Genomic DNA, 22,336 nt, shown 5'->3' on the forward strand with positions numbered 1-22,336 from the left:
CTTGATGATGTAAGCCTCAGACACCGATATTTTGATGTTGTAAGTCTCTGATTTGTCTATACATTCTTTTTTTGGCCCTAGAAGTTTGGATATAGAGTTTTTTTGGTGCGTTGATCATTTCGAATGGTGTTGTGTTGGTGTCCTTATGAATAGGAGGCTCAGCATCCCCTATCAACATCTCTCTCTCTCTGGATTCGTTCTATGGAGTGACTCCAATGATTCTTTTTTGGTGTCAGTTGTGACTGGTTGTGACTGGTGACTTGTGATTATTTGAGGGCAGCAAGTTTATGGATGCCTCTACTGGTTCATCAACTATGGAGATTCAGAATATTCAAATGGCATCCATTAAATTGGATGGATCGAATTATCTTCCATGGCGAATGGCTGTTAAAACCTTTCTCCCTGCCTGAGGAAAGGTTGAGTATATCGAAGAGGACCACCTGATAGGAGGATGAGTCGTATGGGAAGTGGACATAGGAAGATGCTGTGATCAAGACTCTTCTTTAGAATCGTATGGAACCCAAAGTTGCTGGTCCCATGATGTATCTCTCAGATCGTAGGGGTGTAACTCGGGGCAAGTTCAACCCGAAAAAAAAAGTCAGGTTGAGTTCGGGTCGGGTTCGGGTTGAGTTTTCCAAACCTTAGTTGAGTTTGGGTTGGGTTCAGGTTGAGGGTTTGAGCAACCCGACCCGAGTTCAACCTGACATTTTTTATGAAAATCTTTTTTTGTAAACTTAAAATTTCGGGTTGGTCGGGTTGAACTCGGGTTGAGTAGGGTTCGGGTCGGAAAAATGGGTTGCTCGGCTCGGCTCGGATTGAACCACGTTGGGATGGAAATTGGGTTGGGTCGGGTTTGGATTAGAAAAAAGGGTGGGGTCGGGTTGGCCTAAACCCAACCCGAGTTGCACCCAGATCGTCCAAAGACATTTGGAAGCGAGTTGAAACCTTATATTCAGGAGTAAATAACTTGACTAGGATCTGTGACGTGTAATCAAAACTCCAGAATTTGAAGCGTGGAGACAATTCCATTTCTGATTATGTGACTTTATGCTATGTACTTGCAATTCACTATCGATGCCGCTGTCTTGGCCAAGAATCAGCAGGATTTGCGTGTTGTTCAGTTTCTGGATACTTTTGGGCCAGCATTTCTCCCTATACATCAGCAAATTATCGGGTTAGAGTCTCTTTCCTTCCTTGATGAGGTATTTTCTCAAGAACATAGGTATCTGAGAGTTGAGGAATCGAGTGAGCCTTCTGTTGAGTGATAGGCCCTAGCTGCCCAATTTAGTGATTGTAGTGATCGATCTGCCCATGGTAGAGGTCATCATGGACGTGGAGGTGACCGTAATTCAGGGAAAGGCCGTGGGACTAGTGGTAGTGGAACCCGCTTTTACACTCACTGCTATATGGAGGCCTGGAGGGTCACTCTGTCGAATATTGCTATGATCTGCATATGGAGTTACAGCCTTCTTGATATGCCAATCATGCTTCAGTTGCTGCAACTGAGAGCTTAGTGCAGCATCATCTCGACAGGCTGAGCAAGGAAATTCTCTAGTGGTCTCTTGTGCCGAGTACGATGAGTTTTTGACGTCTAAGTTCAAAGGCAAGTAGCCAGCCGCCACACTTCCTCTTATTTCCTTACTGCTTCTGGGTCATGGTTTATCAATTCAAGAGCATCCAATCATATGACCGGCAAATCTGATATACTTTCTTCCTTTCGGTTATATTCTTCACCACTCATAGTGTTACCTTGGCTAAATGGACTACATATCCTGTCTCAAGAATAGGTGTAGCTTCCACGCATTCAAGTCTTTCATTACCTTCTTCTGTCCTTTGTGTATCCAAATTTCCTTTTAATTTACTTTCTGTTCAGTTAACTAAATACCTGCATTGTTATGTTTCTTTCTTTCCTTTTTGTGTTTTTCAAGATTTGAAGGTTGGGGGGGAGATTGGTTTGGGTCGTGAGGTGGATGGTCTTTATTACCTCGATCAGAACAAGGAAAGTGCATCCCTACAAAGCTTTGTTGATTCCTTTCAATGCATTGCCTTTTGGGCCACCCTTCAGTTGAGAAGCTTTGAAAGTCGGTCTTACTTTTAAGTCCAGTTAGTTTGTTTGAGTGTGAGTCCTGTGAACGACAAAAACACCACAGGGTGTCTTTTCCCTCCAAAGTAGTTAGTCCAGTGTCTCGTCCTTTTGACTTGAGCTAGTCATTCTGATATATATGGGGTCCCTGTCAAATTTTATCTTTGGTTGGTTTAAGTACTTTATTATTTTTTATCATGATTATTCAAGAATGGCATGGTTGTTTTTAATGAAAGATCATTCAAAGGTTTTCTCTACATTTCTTCCTTTATATTATGACATTCGCAATCAATGTCAATGTTCAATGCTTTTTATTATGACATTCGCAATCAATGTCAATGTTCAATAAGATGTTTGCTTACTGATAATTACAGGGAATACTATTCTACTTGTGATGGGTTTCAATCCTTCTTAGAGTTGCGGGATATCCTTCACCAGTCCTCATGTGCGTATACCTCCCAGTAAAATGGATTGGCGGAGAGAAATCTTCGATACCTTCTTGGTACAGCTTGTTCTCTCATGTTTCAGATGTAGGTTTTAGTTCCCTAAAACCTATTGAAGTGATGATGTGCTCATTGCTTGCTTCCTTAGTCATCACCTACCTTCTTTTGTGTTGGATAATCAAATTCCACTCTCAGTACTTCATCCTTCTGCTAGCCCCTTTCCTTTAATCCCGTGTTTTGTTCAAAAATTATCCCCTGGTCTAGACAAGTTAGATCTTCGTGCAGAAAAATGTGTTTCCCTTGCTTACCGACAACCTCACAAGGGGCATAAGTGTTATAGTCCAACCTTACGCAAGGTCTTTGTTTCTGTTGATGTTACCTTCTTTGAGACTGCGTCTTACTTTTCTGACTGAGAGACTGATTTCGTTTGTGACACCAGTCTACCTCTTCCCATTCCTTCTTCCTCTTTGTATGCCTTGCCTTCTCAACTGCAGGTTTATACTCATGGCCCTTCCAGGATTTGGCAGAGTCACAAGATGCACCTACCTCATGCCCAACGGCCTTCCCAGTCTGACAGGTCTACCTCACGTAGGGCTGGCAATTTCACCCGTGAAAACGGGGACCCACCCCGCCCCGCACGGGGTAGGGATTCCCCGACTTGGAGCGGGGATTGGGCGGGGGCGGGGACGGGGACTTAAAAAATTCCCCGAAGCGGCGAGGGGGGTGGAGATGGACCCGCCCACCCAGCCCCGTTTTCATATGCAAGGCATTATCAATATCCTCTTACTTTAGTACAGTTTTAGTGTTTTTTTGTTAACAGTAAATATTTCTTTTATGCTAGTGATATTGGCACTACCATATTTTGATAAGTGCACAAACACGGCTTGTCTTTTTCTTCTTTATGGGCGTTAAAAAGTTTTTTTTGAGGTGAGGGTTTTTGTGTGGGGGCGGGGATGGGGATGGGGATCAGGTATTCCCCGTGGGGCGGGGGCGGGGCGGGGATTCCTTGCGATCCCCGAAGTGGGGACGGGGACGGGGAATGCAACATCCGGCCCCGCCCCGCCCCGTTGCCAGCCCTAACCTCACGTAATCAGTTATCTGTCTTTCCTTTTGATTTCGTTGTTGTTAATTCTCCAGTTGCTTCTCGGGCTCATTCACTGACGGTTGGATATCTTATTTCTCAGTTTGTTTCCTATTAGACCTTTCTCTTTGCTTTGTATTCGGTTGTTGTGCCTAAATTTGTTGCAGAAGCATTAGCTCACCCAGGTTGGTGTGCCGCCATGGATGCCCTTCATTCCAATGGCACTTGGCAGTTGGTTCCGCTTTTGTCATGTGCTCAGATTGTTGGCTATCGATGGGTGTTCTAAGTAAAGTATTTGTCAGATTGTACAGTTGAGAGTTTGAAAGCACACTTGGTTGCAAGAGGCTACACTCAAACATTTGGGGTGGATTATACTGAGACGTTTCCTACGGGTGCAAAAATTCCATCCGTTCGGGTTCTTATCTCATTAGCTGTAAACTTTTCTATCTCTTGGTACTGAGTCTCTGCGTCATGGAGTACTCTATTGACGTAGTAGATGGGCTGCTCTGTTTTGCACTCTTGTCGGACAAGCATCGAGCTTACTGCAGCTTGACTTATAGCAAGATAGAGGTATAGGCTCTCTCCCGGTACTGGCTTGGAGAGTAATGGAGGGGTTTGAAGGTAGGCTTTCAGTTGCTTGAAGGCCGTTTGACAGTCACTTGTCCAATAGAAATCTTTGACTCTTCTGAGAGTTTTGAAGAAGGGTAAACATCGCTCGACAGATTTGGACATGAATCGGCTGAGAGCAGCGATCCTTCCTATTATGAGTCTTTGGACTTCCCTAACTCCTTCTAGGGGGGTCATCTCCAAGATTGCCTTGATCTTTTCTAGGTTGGCCTCGATTCCTCGCTGACTAACCATGAAGTCGAGGAACTTGCCGGAGGTAACCCCAAAGGCGCATTTTGAGGGGTTTAATTTCATTTGGTTCCGGCGGAGTACGACAAAGGCTTCTTCGAGGTCAGAAATATGGTTCCTGGCTTCAAGGCTTTTCACGAGCATGTCATCGATGTAAACTTCCATGTTTCGTCCGATTTGATTTGTAAAAATCTTGTTGAAGAGACGTTGATACGTGGCTCCTGCATTTTTTAGGCCGGAAGGCATGACCTCATAACAAAACAATCCTTGGTCAGTGCGAATGAGGTTTTTGGGATATCGGGACCGAACATCTGGATCTGATTGTATCCGGAGAAAGCGTACATAAAGCTCAACATTTCATGTCCTGCAGTAGCGTCGATGAGGTGCTCAATCCGGGGGAGCAGATAACAGTACTTTGGGCAAGCCTTGCTGAGGAAGTCGATGTAGATTCGCCATTTCCCACTCGATTTTTTCACCATTACGCCGTTGGCGAGCCATTCCGGGTATCGGATTTCTCTAATAAACCCGGCACTGAGGAGGTTGTCTACTTCCTTGATGTGTTTTTGCCTTTCTGTGGCGAAATTGCATTTTATAGCTTAACGGGTCTGGAGTTCGGATCTACATTTAATTTGTGAACTGCAACATCGGAGGGGATTCCCTGCATGTCTGAAGCGGATTAGGCAAAAACATTCGAATTAGCCTTCAAAAAATCCACAAGGTCGGTCCTAGCCTTACTTGATAGGAGGGACCCAATCTGGACTGTCCGATCTTCTGATTCTGGGAAAAGGGGGATTTTGGAGAGTTCTTCTACTGGTTCTCCCCTCGTCATCTCGATTCGAGGGTTGGTCCCGCCTATGGAGAAAGATTCTTTGGCGGCTTTCTTCTTTTTCAGTAGGCTAGCGTAGCACACTCGGGCCTTATCTTGGTCGCCTCGGACTTCCCCGACCCCGTGCCTCGTTGGAAATTTCAATTTTAGGTGGGCAGTGGAGACCACTGCCCCGAGTTCGTTCAGTGCGGGTATGCCGATGATCGCGTTGTAGGTTGAAGGTACGCGCACCACCAAGAAAGTCTGCATGACAGTCCTCTGGGTGGGGTAGGTCCCGAACATCACCGGTATCTTGATTTTTCCTCCAGAGAATCCGAAGATGGACCAATTGACTGGTTCTAGGCGGTCCTTATAAATGTGCATTTCGTCTAACACGTTGACGGAGTTTCCGGTGTCTATTAAGATTCTGCCAACGTTGTGATTGGCGATGGCAAGGCGGACTGCCACAGCATCGTCATGGGGGAGTTGGATGTCCTCGTAATCCTTTGCGGTGAAAGTGATGGGTAGATCAACTTTTAGTTCCGACCGTGGTTTCTTTGATGGGGTCTCCACGGAGTTGATTTGTCCGGCGTAGATTGCACATCCTTCCTCGGTTGGTCCTCCTAAGGCGAGGCCGCCATAGATGGTGTCAATGTTTCCGGCTATTTTGGGCGCTTCCATCCCCTGATCTGGTGATCTTTAGCGGCTGCTTTCTGCCTTGTGCTCTGGACAACGTCGTCGACCGGGGGAGCGACGTTCGTCCGAGGATCGGTGGACCTCGGATTTGGGTTGCTAGTGGTTCTTGGGTGGATTCTGGAGGTACCGATCGATTCAACTGAGCCATGCGAGTCTTTCGATCTTGTTTTGAGGTGGAAGCAACTGTCGGTGGTATGACCATGGTCCCGGTGGTAGTGGCAGTACTTGCTGGTGTTATGCTTTTTCCCTGTATTTCTCATCTTTGCAGGCCATTGTATCGGCTCTCTGTCTCAAATTTCGTATAAGATGTTGGATACTATGGTATTCAAAGGGGTGTAGTTGACACTTTCAAAGGGTGGGACCGGGGCTCGATGACTCGGTCGATCGTTATGTCGTCCTTGCTTGTGGTTCGGACCCGACCTTGATTCGTCTTTTTGTTTTTCTCCCCCTCGAGCGATTTCCAGTTCTCTCTCCATGGCGAACGATTCTTCATTGTTGATGTAACAGTCGGCAATGGCCATGAGCTCTTGGAGGTCATGCGGGGGATTAACGTTCAAGGAAACTTTCATATTGCGATCCCGAATGGCGTGTCGAAGGGCGGGGCTGCCCATGTCGAAATTAGGTTCCTTGATTTGATGAAGCTCTGAGCGGAACCGGCTGATGAGCATCAGGAGGGTTTCATCACGTCCTTGTCTTAAAGCCAGGAGGGTGTCCGCTGGTTTCTGTCGGAGCCGACTATTCACAAAATAGGTAGCGAATTCTTTCCCGAGTTCATGGAACGTTTCGATGGAGTTGGGCTTCAACCGGCTGTACCAGTTGCTCACATCTTTCTTTAGATACGCGGACAAGGCTTTGCCCATCGTTGCATCGGTTGCGTTTCGGAGCACCATTGCCCGTCAGTAAGTTCAGAGGAATTCCATTGGATCGGTCGCCCCATCGTATAGATCCAATCAAGGCATATCGAAATTTGTGGCGATGGTGGCGTTGGTGATTCTTGGAACAAAGGGAGAAGCGACCTCGCTGTCCCACTCAGCCAAGAGGTCCGGGTCGCATGGTGTTTTCATCTGCTGTTGGAGTTCTTTTATCTAGTGCTGAAGGTCAGCGACGATGGTGGAGCCCTCCATCTGACGATCATTCCGGGTTGGAGTTTTCTGAGCTTGAGGTTGTTCTTGACGAGCGAAGTTCGCAAGTATCGGTTCCGCCGGTTTATCACGTCTTCTGGGATGGTTCGTTTGGGCTGTTTGGCTGAGATTCAACAGCGGGCTTGTGATCGACGCCGATCCTTGCCGATGACGGTGAAATATCCTGCTCCGGGGATTGCGGATGACCCACGCTCTTCTGCAATGTCGGGGGAAGGGGTGTCGACATTGGGAGGAGTGGTGGTTGGAGGTGGAACTGCCATTGGAGGAAGTCTCCGCAACACTCGCTGGAAGGAGTTAGTGACATCTCCAAATTGTTGAGCAAGTTGATTGAGCACCGTCATGGTGACTGGAACATCACTGGAGACAACCATTTCTCCGGTTTCTAAAGGTTGGTCTGGCTTCTCGTTGCTATTCAATCGTTTGGTTGAGTTTGAGATGGAGCCTTCGAAGCTTTCAATTTTGGCATCGGGTCCCACGGATGGCACCAATCTGATGGTGCCCAAAATCCGACTGCACGTACTAGCTGGGTCGAGCCTGTGATCCTGCGCTCACAGAAAAAGCATCAGTGGGTCTGGGGTTGTGGCTCCGGGCGGCCACTTCGACACTCAAGTCCGAGATGGGCTACACAGATAATGGACATTGAGAAGGAGTGAAGGCCAAGATAAGTTACCAGCGAGATGGAGAAAGATTAGGTTCAATCCCGTTGCTTGAGTGCGTAGGTGCGCTTTTATAGGGGAGGAGACCCATGATGTCCAGAACTCCCTAGATCTGTGCTATTCATATTAGTAATTTTCACCTCTATTGCTTGCAAATCTGAAATGGAATGCTATGAATCTGAACGAAGAGACGGTCAGACTCTGTTTCATGAAGAAAACCTTGCCAAATCAAGGTAGAAACAAGAAGAAGAAGCTTAGGGTTCCAGCTCCAAAGACCTTATTCACAGGATTTAACCACCACAAGAAACACACCAGTTTCTTCTTTGAAAAGCTCTCTTCCAAGTTCAAATGAAAAAAAAAAACAAGATCTAAAATGAAAAGTAAGGGGAGGAAAGGTATTTATAGATCCCCCATTTACAAATGAAATGTAAATGAGATGTCTTACTAACCAAATGAAATGAAATGCCACTTAAGTGTGCATGTGCCATTGGCACATAGGCACTTAACAGTGCTAATAGCTTCTTTAAGCAAGAAATCACACCTTCTTTTCAAAGAAAAAAAACATTCCTAGCCCTTGGATCAGTCATAGGGTGGGCCCATCAACTTGCACCCTGTAAAGAGGAAATGGCACACATGCATCCCCCCCCCCGCCTCCTCCGACCCTTGATCTCTTCCTTCCTTGCTCATCCTCTTTGGGTATGGCGAAAGATTCGCCTCCCCTTTCTTCCTTAACCCTTCCCTCTAATGGCCTTGAACCAACAAAACCCTTGACCGATCCAGACTCACCCAACTCTAACCTTAACCTAACTCCTGATGGTAACCCAAGGTTAGTGAATGCCGGCAAATTTGAGATCCTTTCAAAAGTAGGAATTGGGCGCCAAACCCCCTATGCAGATCAAGGTGGATCTTTCAAAAAGATTCTAGATTCCCGCCATTCCCCCCAGTTCAAAATTCAAAAAAACCCCTTGAGGTAACCCACTGTGGCACATCTTTTGAAATTCAAAATTCCCCTCTGGTGACGTCATCCCAAACTCAGCTTTTTGTTGACCCTTCCCACCCACCCATTTTAAAAGCCAACCTAGTTCTCCAAAACCAAAACTCTGGCTCTAACCTCCAAAACGCCCCATGGAAGAACCTCTTTGCAAAACCCCTTGAAACAAAGCCAGCCAAGATCGAATTCCACTCGCCCACTCTCTCCTCGGACCGGGAATTTGAAGCAACCTTTGAAATGGACGATTATGATGATGCCAAAGCCAAATGGAATAACTGTTTATTCGGCTACTTCCTTGGGAGAAAACCCCACTATGCCGCCCTCAAAGACCATCTTCAAAGGAAGTGGAAGCCAAAGGGAGAATTTGAATTCATCATCCTACCAAATGGTTTCCTCCTGTTCAAATTTTTTCTTGAAGAAGACTGTACCTGCATCCTCGAACCCCAACCACCACTTATGGGGGAAGAGCCCTGATTCTTCAACGATGGGCGCCTGGTTGCTCGCAACAGAGGAAAACTCTCTCCTCCCTCCCAATATGGATAAAGTTTCTAGCTCTGGATCTCAAGTTTTGGACAACCCAACAGCTCTGGGAAAAGTTGACAGCATTATCGGCCAACCATTATACATGGACACCCCAACAGCGGAATCCATAAGGCTAAGTTACGCCCGAGCCTGTGTTGAAGTCTCCTCAGAAAGCTCTCTCCCAGACCATGTCCGAATCCGCACCCCAACGGACCTAGAAATTCAAGTAGTCGAGTATGACTAGAAACCTGTATGTCACGGGCCAAATATTTGAGCAACGGAATAACCCGTGCGGCGCCCCAACATGCACCGATGCTAGGGCAAGCCTTCAATCGTGCAAGGCTTTAAAGGCCCTACACGCCAACACCCCTTGATGCTTCGAATGAGCACACAACTCTAAGCTGTTCAACAGGCTACTTGGCTCAGATCTTGACATGCACTTCTAGATACCCACACTCATGATCAACCTGCATCACGAGTACATCGAACATAAGGCCTTGGGGCCTAATGCAAAGTCCATCGAGTACGAGGCATGACGATGCCACGCACTGTAAGCCCAATGGTTTCCACCTTGGCATTCCCATCTTATTTTGATGATTCCAATACACAAGTGATTAATGATCACTAATGAGTTTGATTGTCTAAGTTGTAGATCACATTGGTGCTAAGACAACATTGCTTGGATTGAGGCCAAGAAGATCTCATTGGACCACATCATGAAGGCCAAAGACATCAAAATCCAAGACAAATGAAGACTTGAAGAATCCATTGAAGATCAAGTTATATTAGATTGTATTAAGATCCAATCCTAGTTTAGGATTTTGACAGGCATAATTAAGTTAATCTCACACATCCCTAAATATATAAGTGATTGTCTTTGTGGAGTTCCAACACCTTGGAACCCTCATAGCAATCCCATCTTGGTTGAGAATTGCAAGCCCAAAACAGAAGTGAAAATCTGCTCTTCATAGGCTTCTCGGAACTCCGAGAAATGGTCCAGTGACATTTTTTCATCTTCTGTTTGAATTCCCGGAACTCCGAGATTTTTTCTCGGAACTCCGAGAACACTAATAACGGCTAGATTTATATCCGTTGGTGTTTTTTCAGGAATTACAACAATGCCATTGAACGGTCATATTTGGTTTTCCTATATATATGGGCATTCCAAACATTACAATTATCAATCCTAACACTCTAAAAACCTTCTTGAACATCCATAGAGTGAATTAAACTTGATTATGCCTCTCATCCTCTAAAGATTAGGATTTGGATCATAGGCTCAATTTGTACATCTTCTACACTGTGTAAACCCTTGTAAGGGATTGTTTTTTGTTCCTTCTTTCTTTTCAAGAACTTGTATTGGGCGAGTGTTCGAAGAAGCGTAGCCCTCTCTCCGTGGTGAAGATCGCCACCAAGGTTAAAGGCGGTTGGAATTTGTAATCGGCACCGATCTTCGCCGAAGTTAAGAAGATCACATAGTGAAACCATCAACGGGTTTGGTTGGTGGAGTGGAGTAGGCCTCGCGTTTTGAGAACCGAACCACTTTAAATCTCGGGTGCAATCTCTCTTACTTTTGCTCTTTATTTTGCATTTGCACTGAAGATTTTAACTTGTGTAATTGAATTTCATTTTGATCTCTTAATTTCCAATTTAGGTTTGAGTTTTCAAAAGATTAAAACTTGTTAGAAACCTATTTAATTTTCTCTCCTCATAGTTGCCGTACTCGGGACCACCCTTGGATTTTCACTTGGTATCAAAGCAAAGGCTCTTAAAAGATTTTCTTTTCTATAAATCTTTGGAAAATTTTCTTTAAAAAGTTCAACAAGGGAAAGATCATAAGATCTTTGGCAACTTTCTAATTGTGAAATGGCGGATAGAAATGGAACCGGACTTCCGGAGGGCCATTCCACAACTAGACCTCCCTTCTTTAATGGGTCCAACTATGGACATTGGAAGACAAGGATGCGCATCTATCTTCTTTCGATAGATGTGGAACTTTGGCATATTGTTGAAAATGGATACATTTTGCCTTCCACACCATTTGAAGAATGGAATACAGTAGAAAAAAGGCATGCAAATTTAAATTACAAAGCTATAAACTCTTTGTTTTGCGCCTTATCTACGGAGGAGTTTAATAGAGTTGCTCTTTTTTATTTCGCCAAGATTATTTGGGATACACTTACCGTTACCCATGAGGGAACATCACAAGTCAAGGATTCCAAGATAAACTTGTTAAAGAGCAAATATGAAATGTTTAGAATGGATCAAAACGAAAGCATTTCCGAAATGTATACCCGTTTTTCTAAAATTTCAAATGAACTAGCAAATCTTGGTAAATCTTATCCTACTGATGAGCTTGTGAGTAAGTTGCTTAGGTCTCTTCCTCCATATTGGGATCCAAAGGTAACCACTATACAAGAATAAAAGAATCTCAAGACGCTAACCATGGAGGAGCTTGTAGGATCTCTCATCACCCATGAGATGCTCCTCACTAGCCGACAAGAGGAGAAGAAGCCGAAAGAGAAAGAGAAAGAGAGTCGATCTCTAGCTCTAAAAGCCTTCAAAGCAAACTCATCATCCTCTAGCGAGGCGGATAGCGATGAAGAAGAAGCTTTGAGAAAATTCAAAAGCTTATGGAGAAAGAAGCATAAAAAGGAAAAAATGAAGAAGAAAGAAGAAAGTGAAGTAGAAGGAGGAATAAGGTGCTACAATTGCAAGAAGACCGGACACAAAAGACCGGATTGTCCTCTTCTCAAGACATCTTCCTCTAAATACAAGGGAAAGAAGAAATGGAAGAAACATAAAGCTCTTGCCGCCGGATGGGATGCTACTGGCACCTCGGGAAAGAGTTCAAGCGAAGGGGAAGAAAAGAAAGACGATCTTTGCTTCATGGCACTCACCCATGAAGACGAGGTAAACTCTAACCCTTCATTTTATTCATCTAGTAGTGATAGTGAAAAAATATCATATGATGAATTGTGCTCAACCTTGCACTCTCAAATTTCTAAAAATAAAGTTAAAAAGAAATCAATTTCAAAATTAGAAAATGAACTTAATTTTTTGAAAAATGAATTTTCTTCCAAATCTCAAGCACAACTTGAAAATTTTAAACTTGAGATTGAAACCCTTATGGGTTGTTTGGATGAGAAAACTTGCCAAATTGCAAAACTCCAAGATGTGGCAAGCTCTTCCAAATCTTATGAAGATGAATTTAATGATTCTCTAAATCAAATAACACATCTTCATAATGAAAATGAAAGATTAAGATTATGTCTCCATGGTTTCCTAAATGGTGATAAAATTATTGACATAATCTTGAGGAAGACTAGTCAAAGACCTAAACATGCATATGATAGGACTAGCGTATCTAACCCTCATGTTAGATGCCATTATTGTGGAATAAATGGTCATTACCAATTCCAATGTGCATCTAAGATTAGGGATAGTGTTGGAACCAAGAAATCTTGGGTTCCCAAAGCCCCCATATGATCATCTTCATATGTGCTTAGATTAGGGGCTAATGCTTAAAATTGAATATCTTTTTTCAAAGTTAATTAAATATCCCCTCTTATATTGAATAAAAATTCTAAATAAGGGGAGTTCTAGGTTTGTCTTTTTCCTTGAAAAAGGGGGAGCATTAAATTGAATATTTCATCCCTTTGTTTCTCTTTTACCCCAATCTTTTTTATTGATGCCAAAGGGGGAGAGAATTTAGTATTAAGAAAAAATATATGTGCTTTTTATTGGAAAATCTCTTGTGCTTGTCATCATAAAAAAGGGGGAGATTGTAAGCCCAATGGTTTCCACCTTGGCATTCCCATCTTATTTTGATGATTCCAATACACAAGTGATTAATGATCACTAATGAGTCTGATTGTCTAAGTTGTAGATCACATTGGTGCTAAGACAACATTGCTTGGATTGAGGCCAAGAAGATCTCATTGGACCACATCATGAAGGCCAAAGACATCAAAATCCAAGATAAATGAAGACTTGAAGAATCCATTGAAGATCAAGTTATATTAGATTGTATTAAGATCCAATCCTAGTTTAGGATTTTGACAGGCATAATTAAGTTAATCTCACACACCCCTAAATATATAAGTGATTGTCTTTGTGGAGTTCCAACACCTTGGAACCCTCATAGCAATCCCATCTTGGTTGAGAATTGGAAGCCCAAAACAGAAGTGAAAATCTGCTCTTCATAGGCTTCTCGGAACTCCGAGAAATGGTCCAGTGACATTTTTTCATCTTCTGTTTGAATTCCCGGAACTCCGAGAAATATTCTCGGAACTCCGAGAACACTAATAACGGCTAGATTTATATCCGTTGGTGTTTTTCCAGGAATTACAACAATGCCATTGAACGGTCATATTTTCGTTTTCCTATATATATGGGCATTCCAAACATTACAATTATCAATCCTAACACTCTAAAAACCTTCTTGAACATCCATAGAGTGAATCAAACTTGATTATGCCTCTCATCCTCTAAAGATTAGGATTTGGATCATAGGCTCAATTTGTACATCTTCTACACTGTGTAAACCCTTGTAAGGGATTGTTTTTTGTTCCTTCTTTCTTTTCAAGAACTTGTATTGGGCGAGTGTTCGGAGAAGCGTAGCCCTCTCTCCGTGGTGAAGATCGCCACCAAGGTTAAAGGCGGTTGGAATTTGTAATCGGCACCGATCTTCGCCGAAGTTAAGAAGATCACATAGTGAAACCATCAACGGGTTTGGTTGGTGGAGTGGAGTAGGCCTCGCGTTTTGAGAACCGAACCACTTTAAATCTCGGGTGCAATCTCTCTTACTTTTGCTCTTTATTTTGCATTTGCACTGAAGATTTAACTTGTGTAATTGAATTTCATTTTGATCTCTTAATTTCCAATTTAGGTTTGAGTTTTCAAAAGATTAAAACTTGTTAGAAACCTATTTAATTTTCTCTCCTCATAGTTGCCGTACTCGGGACCACCCTTGGATTTTCACGCACCAATCCGCCAAGCGCTGGGGCTTGGTTATCCAAGGAGCAAGATGCCCCATGGACTGATCCGCAAAGTGTACACCTCGCGAGGGCAACCGAAGTCGCCCCGGCACGAACCGATGCAAGACCTAGAGAATGGCCTACCCACCAGACGTACCGCGGTGCTAAAGGGCAAACAGTATACGTAGCCCCCAGCACCGGTCCGTACGCGCAATGCATGTGGGAACCCAACCCAACATACACTGTCTTTGGCCCCCATCCTCGACCAAAGAAACTGGAGCATCCCTATGGATAGCTCGCAGTCCGCACCCAAAGCTTTCTTAGGGCACGCCTACGAGTTGAAGTATGATTTCCTACTGTGTGCAACAGATGCACAAGTAAGTCCTCTTGCAACCCATGAGCAAGCCACCAAGGCTCCTGCCCACACCTGCTGGGCCTAACGGGGGAGGAGTCAGCAAGTCACGGGGTCAACTCCTCCTATAGAGTTTGGCCAACCAACCAGCTTAGCGGCGAGTGGCGACCAAAGGTGCTATAAACAACGCATTTCCAAGACGCAACGAGACAAGACGGGATGGATTTTAATACCGGTTGTGTCCTGAACTGTTTCCCCGTGACACTCCCCCACCTGATAACGTCGACGCCCTCGTCAACACTGAACGCTCTGTGAAGCTCAGTTCCACAATAACAATGACTTCTCAATCTTAAAAACAGCTACCACTGGTACTTCGACAATCAGCACATTCTGACTTCTACTTCATACCACACTGCCTCAAGTTCTGCCAATCACTGCTCTACAGCTCTGCTGGAGTTATCTTCAACAACGATGGTTTTCCCGGACTCCATCAAACTAGGCGAAGGTTTTCTGACGGTGCCTACAAACGTTGTGGATGACGTGCCATCACTTTCGGCACGGAAGGTTTTGGCTCACCTACAACCGGATGACGTGCCATCACTTTCGGCACGGAAGGTTTCGGCTCACCTACAATCGGATAGCGTGCCATCACTTTCGGCACGGAAGGTTTTGGCTCACCTACAACCGGATAACGTGCCATCACTTTCGGCACGGAAGGTTTTGGCTCACCTACAACCGGATAACACGCCATCACTTTCGGCATGGAAGGTTTTGGCTCACCTACAACCGGGTAGCGCGCCATCACTTTCGGCACGGAAGGTTTTGGCTCACCCACAACCGGTTAACGTGCCAACACTTTCGGCACGGAAGGTTTTGGCTCACCTACAACCGGTGATGATGGTTCTGAGCACTCCACCAAACTCCATGAGGGCAGAGCGACCAAACTTGAATCCTTTCCTCAAGCAACTCTGAAGTTCCTCCTCAGCTACACTCGAGCTTCCTCTGGAGTGGTCTTCCGAAATGGCCAACTTGCACCGCTTCGTCTCTCCCTGAATGTGCCACCACTTCTGGCACAGCACCTGCCTCACTTTCGGCCAAGTGCAGCACTTGCCACCCGCAAAGTGCGAGCCAACCACGGAGTCCACAAGCACTCCCAAGCAAAGAGACCACCACATCGGTCTCGCCTCCTCCTGAGGCCAAGAATCCCCTGTTGGGATCAATCAACGCGACGCTTAGTCTTGCCTGCTTCTGTTCAACACTATAGAACTTGATTTGAACAATCAACCCTTATGCCACAAATGGTCTCCTTGGGCACTTGCGGCTAGTACTCACACTGCTAACCACCCAAATATTCCATCATTCAGATTGAGTTGTCCTTTCAATTTCGACAAACAAAGAGATTCTAAAGCAGCAAGAAACACACAAACATACCATGTCGACCCATACCAACACAGTCTGCCCATATGCCATCTAAGCTCACCACACTGTCACATATCAGCACAGCAAACCCATTATCAGATCTAAGCGGCCTTGGCGTTCGTTCCAAGGTCTTTTTGAGAAGAGCATCACGCATGCTCGATTATAATTGTGAACTGCCATAAAAGTACTTCAGTCATTGACCAGCTCTTCATCCTGAGCATGTCTGCTAATTCGTCAAACTGGCTGGTTATGCCATCACACTGAGCAAGCAAATTCACTTCGATGAGCGCTTTAGTGCCGACACGTTCAACACCTCATCTGATAGGGGAAGGCTTATGCTATCAGCCAACCCTTTGTCAAAGCAAGCCCTTAAGGCCATATGCTAACACATCAATGTTTAGCCAACACTGCAACGGAGCATTCACAACTCCCCAACTGCCACTTCCGATCTCACACATCGGTGGTTCACTGAAAGATGCCAACCTGTTCGCTGATGGTTGCAGCTCTGACACTGTATCAAGCTTCAGGCAAATCCATTGAGCAATGCTTGAACAAACACTGATGGTACTAATCTTTCCAAGCCATCGCGCCTCTGTTGCGCGACTTAAGTAGAATAAGGGAGAGTCCACCGAAAGGAACATACCCACACAATTTTAGCTCTTCTTCGGCTGACTAATGGAGTTTTAAAGTGTTAGATTCAAAGACATCCGCAACTTAGCACTTCCAACTTGGTGCGCTAACATTCAAGCTCCTTTCAACTCCGCCACAACATAAAGCATTTCCCGTTCCTTTGTACAAAGCAACATGCACTAGAGATGCACTAGTCATAGCCGCAAACACTGCCACTTGCTGCAACTATGCCAGCACAGACACCAACTGTATCATAGCTCCTTGAAAAACTCTTGATTCACAACATGCTCTGATCTGGCACTAGATACCATCTGGCACCAATTCTCAAAGCACACTCTGAATACATAGCTTGGACATTCGGCTCTGATACCAACTGTCACGGGCCAAATATTTGAGCAACAGAATAACCCGTGCGGCGCCCCAACATGCACCGATGCTAGGGCAAGCCTTCAATCGTGCAAGGCTTTAAAGGCCTTACACGCCAACACCCCTTGATGCTTCGAATCAGCACACAACTCTAAGCTGTTCAACAAGCTACTTGGCTCAGATCTTGACATGCACTTCTAGATACCCACACTCATGATCAGCCTGCATCACGAGTACATCGAACATAAGGCCTTGGTGCCTAATGCAAAGTCCATCGAGTACGAGGCATGACGATGCCACGCACCAATCCGCCAAGCGCTGGGGCTTGGTCATCCAAGGAGCAAGATGCCCCATGGACTGATCCGCAAGGTGTACACCTCGCGAGGGCAACCGAAGTCGCCCCGGCACGAACTGATGGAAGACCTAGAGAATGGCCTACCCACCAGACGTACCGCGGTGCTGAAGGGCAAACAATATACGTAGCCCCCAGCACCGGTCCGTACGCGCAATGCATGTGGGAACCCAACCCAACATACACTGTCTTTGGCCCCCATCCTCGACCAAAGAAACTGGAGCATCCCTATGGATAGCTCGCAGTCCGCACCCAAAGCTCCCTTAGGGCACGCCTACGAGTTGAAGTATGATTTCCTACTGTGTGCAACAGATGCACAAGTAAGTCCTCTTGCAACCCATGAGCAAGCCACCAAGGCTCCTGCCCACACCTGCTGGGCCTAACGGGGGAGGAGTCAGCAAGTCACGTGGTCAACTCCTCCTATAGAGTTTGGCCAACAAACCAGCTTAGCGGCGAGTGGCGACCAAAGGTGCTATAAACAACGCATTTCCAAGACGCAACGAGACAAGACGGGATGGATTTTAATACCGGTTGTGTCCTGAACTGTTTCCCCGTGACATGTGGCTTGCAGAGAATGCAAAGACTTCGGCCATTCTCCATAAGCATGTCCTCTCTCTCGCGAAACTCTTGCCAGGCAAAAGCCCGGAAAAGAATGGGTCCCGAAAAAACCCATGCCGGAATCCTAGGAGGACATTCCATTCAATCAAACCTCCATCCCAGCCACATCAGCTAAACTAGAAGAACCAAAAGTCCACCAAAACACCCTGGCGAAAATTAAGCCCTCACAAGAAGAAAGCGTCTCTACAAATCCCTTCCAAGCCCTTGAAATCCAAGAATCTATGGAAAATTTCGATGGTGTTAACAAGAGACACCCCCATTCTGGTTCTGCTGAATCTCCTCCGTCAGTCAGTCCAACTCGTCCTCAAGATGCCCCCTGATAATGCTGGAACATAGCCCAAAAACAACTGTGCATTCTACCCCACTTCAAAAACACCGTGTTCCATCTGAACAAACTCACACCTCTGAACCACCCCATATCCCACTCACTCACTTGCCTGATTCATCAAATTCCAGCCTTCTCCCTAAGGACCCAACCCTGCCTCCTATACAATCCACCCAACACCCCAACTCCAACCTCCCTATCATAATCAAATGAAGCTTCTCGGAGCATGGAACATCAGGGGCATATGCTCAAGCCCGAAACGGAAGGAAGTTGCAGCTTTCATTTTAAAGCATAGTCTTCACATATGCTGGTTCATGGAAACAAAGGCCACATCTCTCAAGCTAAAAGACTACTCTACGAACATTTAAATTGGCTGGAAAGCTCATGGTAACTACTCATCTGTTACAAAAGGAAGAATATGGTTACTTTGGAATCCTTCCATGGTGGAAATTACTATCCTTTAGGAATCAAGCCAACTAATTCATACTGAAGTGCAAATCCTCCAAACAAAAGAAAAATTCAACCTCACTGCTGTGTATGCCCATAACTACAATGTGTGTAGGAGATCTATTTGGTCCGACATGGAGAAGATTGCCTCAAGAACTCGAGGCCCTTGGATTGTCATTGGTGATTTCAATGATGTCCGCTTCTCAGATGAAAGGAAGGGGGGTCGGGTGCTTCACTGAATGACATGGATGAGTTCAATTCCTGTATCATCAACTGCTGTCTTACTGACCTAAAAGCTACGGGGCATAAGCTAACCTCGAACAACAGAGCCAGATCAAACCAGAGGAAGCTAGCAAAGATCGACAGGGTGCTCATCAACGATTATTGGCTCCTTTCTCATCACCTTTCTCAAGCTGAATTTCACTCCCCTGGTAACTCAGACCAGTCAGATTATTGTTTCCCTTACCCCCACCAATTTCACTGGCCATAAACCCTTCCGCTTCATGAACATGTGGCTTCAAGATTCCTCTCTCTTCCCCATCATTGAAAGAGCCTGGTCTAAGGAAGTTAGAGGTAACCCCATGTTTATTCTCTCCCAGAAACTCAAAGAAGTGAAATATCAAACCAAATGCTGGAACAAGGATGTCTTTGGCCGCATTGACATCAAAGTCCCCCTCCTAAGGAAATCCCTTGAAGGAACTCAACAATCTCTATCCTCTGACCCCTCTAACAGCTCCGTCATTGAAGAAGAAAATTGCCTCAGATCTGCCCTTATTATTGCATCCATCCAAGAAGAATCGATGTAAAGACAAAAATCGCGCATTCAATGGTTGGAATTGAGACTCAAATTCCAAATTCTTTCACTCTTCGATCTAACGTCGGCTCAACACGAATAGTATTCTTGCAAACCAGAGATCAGATGTCTCAATTGCTTCGGACCCATGTGAGTTTGCTTCCATTTTCGTAGCCCACTTCCACAAGATCCTCAATAATGGAAAAGTTCAGTTAAGAGAGGTTCGTGATCCCCATAGGAAGCTGTCTATTGCCGAAGCAGGGCACCTTACGAGACCCATTACAAAAGATGAAATCTGAAATGCTGTCTTCAAGTCTAATGGGGATAAGGCTCCCGGTCCCGACGGGTTCAATGCAAAATTCTTCCAAACATTCTGGTATGTGCTGGGAGAGGATGTCATGAATCTGTGCAAAACTTCTTTAAACATCAAAGGCTGCTGAAAGAGGTAAACTCTACGTTTATAGCTTTGATCCCCAAGAGCCCTGATGCCTCCTCCCCTGCGAAATATTGTCGTATCTCCCTGTACAATTTCACCTACAAGATTATCACCAAGATTCTTGCTGACAGACTTAGAACTGTCATCCAAAACCCGATAAACCCAGCTTAGTCTGCATTCATTAAGGGTAGACAAATTCATGAAAATATCATTCTTACCCATGACATCCTCCACAACTTCCATACTCCCCCTCTTCCATACTCCCCCTCTCCCAAGCCTGCAATGTGCCTAAACATTGACCTTGCTAAGGCATTCGACAATGTAAATCGTCAGGCCCTCCTTTGCTTTATGATGAAACTTGGATTCAATAACACCTGGGTCAGTTGGATCTCTGCATGCATCACAAATCCCACTTTCTCTATCCTCATAAATGGAACCCCCAAGGGATACTTCTCCTCTAGTAATGGTCTTCGACTAGGGGACCCTCTCTCCCCTCTTCTTTTCTGCCTAACCATGGAGATGCTTTCCATTACCATTGAAAACAGTTTGCATCTCAACTTAACCTCATCTCCCTTCTGTTATGGCAATGTTTCCATCTCTCATGTCCTACTTGCAGATGATCTCATGATATTTCTCACCACTGAACCAAATCTTCATATGGTATTCTGGACTGCCTTCATAAGTTCTCCCAAATCTCAGGCCTTGAAGGGAATCTCGATAAAAGTGAAGTATTTTTTTTAGGGGTGCACTCTTCAACCAAGAGACAGATCCTCCAAATCATAAATATAAAGGAAGGTTGCTTTCCCATTCGGTACCTTGGCTTGCAAAGGGCAACATTGTATCCAAGGCGACTTTATATCCGAGGCAACATTTTATCCGAACCAACCTTCTATCCGAAAGCAAAATAGTATCCGAGGCTACATTGTATCCGAAGGAACATTATATCCGAAGCCAACATAGTATCCGAAGTGACATTGTAGCCGAAGGCAACATAGTATCTGAGGCTACATTGTATCCGAGGCTACTTTATATCTGAGGCGACATTGTATCCGAAGCGACCTTCTATCCAATAGAAAATAGTATTTGAGGCTACATTGTATCTGAGGCGACAATATATCCGAAGGCAACATAGTATCCGAAGCGACATTGTAGCCGAAGGCAACAGAGTATCGGAGGCAACATTGTATCCGAGGTGACTTTATATCCTAGGCAACATTGTGTCCGATGCGACATTGTAAGCGAGGACGACATAGTATCCGAAGCAACCTTGTATCCGAGGCTACATTGTGTCCGAAGGCAACATAGTATTCAAAGCGACATTAAAGCCGAAGGCCAACATTGTATTTGAGGCGACTTTATATCTGAGGCAACATTATATCCGAGGCGACATTGTATCCGAAGGTGACATGATATCCGTAGCGACCTTGTATCCGAAAGCAAAATAATATCTGAGGCTACATTGTATCTGAGGCGTTATTATATCCAAATGTAACATAAAATCGTAAGCGACATTGTACCAGAAGGGCGACATTGTATTTGAGGCAACATTATATCCGAGGCGACATTGTATCGGAAGCCGACAGAATATCCGTAGCGACCTTGTATCCGAAAGCAAAATAATATCTGAGGAGATATTATATCCGAACGTAACATAGAATCCTAAGCGACATTGTAGCAGAAGGGAAACATTGTATCAGAGGCGACTTTATATCTGAGGCAACATTGTATCAGGGGCGACATTGTATCCGAAGGTGACATAATATCCGAAACGACATTGTAGCCGAAGGTAACATAGTATCCGAGGCTACATTGTTTCCGAGGCGACTTTATATCCAAATCAGCATTGTATCCGAAGGCGACATTATATCCAAAGGCGACAATATATCCGAAGACGACATAGTATCCGACGCGACATTATATCCGAAGGCAACATAGTATCCAAAGCGACATTGTAGCAGAAGGCAACATAGTATCCGAGGCGACATTGTATCCTAAGGCGACATAACATCCAAAGCGACCTAGTATCCGATAGCAAAATAGTATCCGAGACGACATTATATACGAAGCGACATTGTAATCGAAGGGCAACATTGTATCCGATGTGAATTTATATCCGAGGGGACATTGTATCCTAAGGCGTCATAATATCTGAAGCAACCTTGTATCAGAAAAAAATAGTATCCGATGCTACATTGTTTTCGAAGGGACATTATATCCGAAGGCAACATAGTATCCGAAGCGATATTGTAGCCGAAGTCAACATAGTATTCAAGGCTACATTGTATTTGAGGCTACATTGTATCCGAGGGCGACATAGCATCCGAAGCGACTTAGTATTCGAAAGC

General features: G+C 44.9%; 1 protein-coding gene across 9 annotated transcripts in view; it reads right to left on the reverse strand.

The window, feature by feature from the left end:
- The window catches only part of LOC143862360 (protein VAC14 homolog), a 190,984-nt gene that overhangs the window by 86,056 nt on the left and 82,592 nt on the right, over positions 1 to 22,336 (reverse strand). The window lies entirely within an intron of this gene.

Source organism: Tasmannia lanceolata, unplaced genomic scaffold (assembly GCF_043159265.1).
Source record: "Tasmannia lanceolata isolate RefF3 unplaced genomic scaffold, GAP_Taslan_0.1 ptg000037l, whole genome shotgun sequence".
Taxonomy (NCBI): domain Eukaryota; kingdom Viridiplantae; phylum Streptophyta; class Magnoliopsida; order Canellales; family Winteraceae; genus Tasmannia; species Tasmannia lanceolata.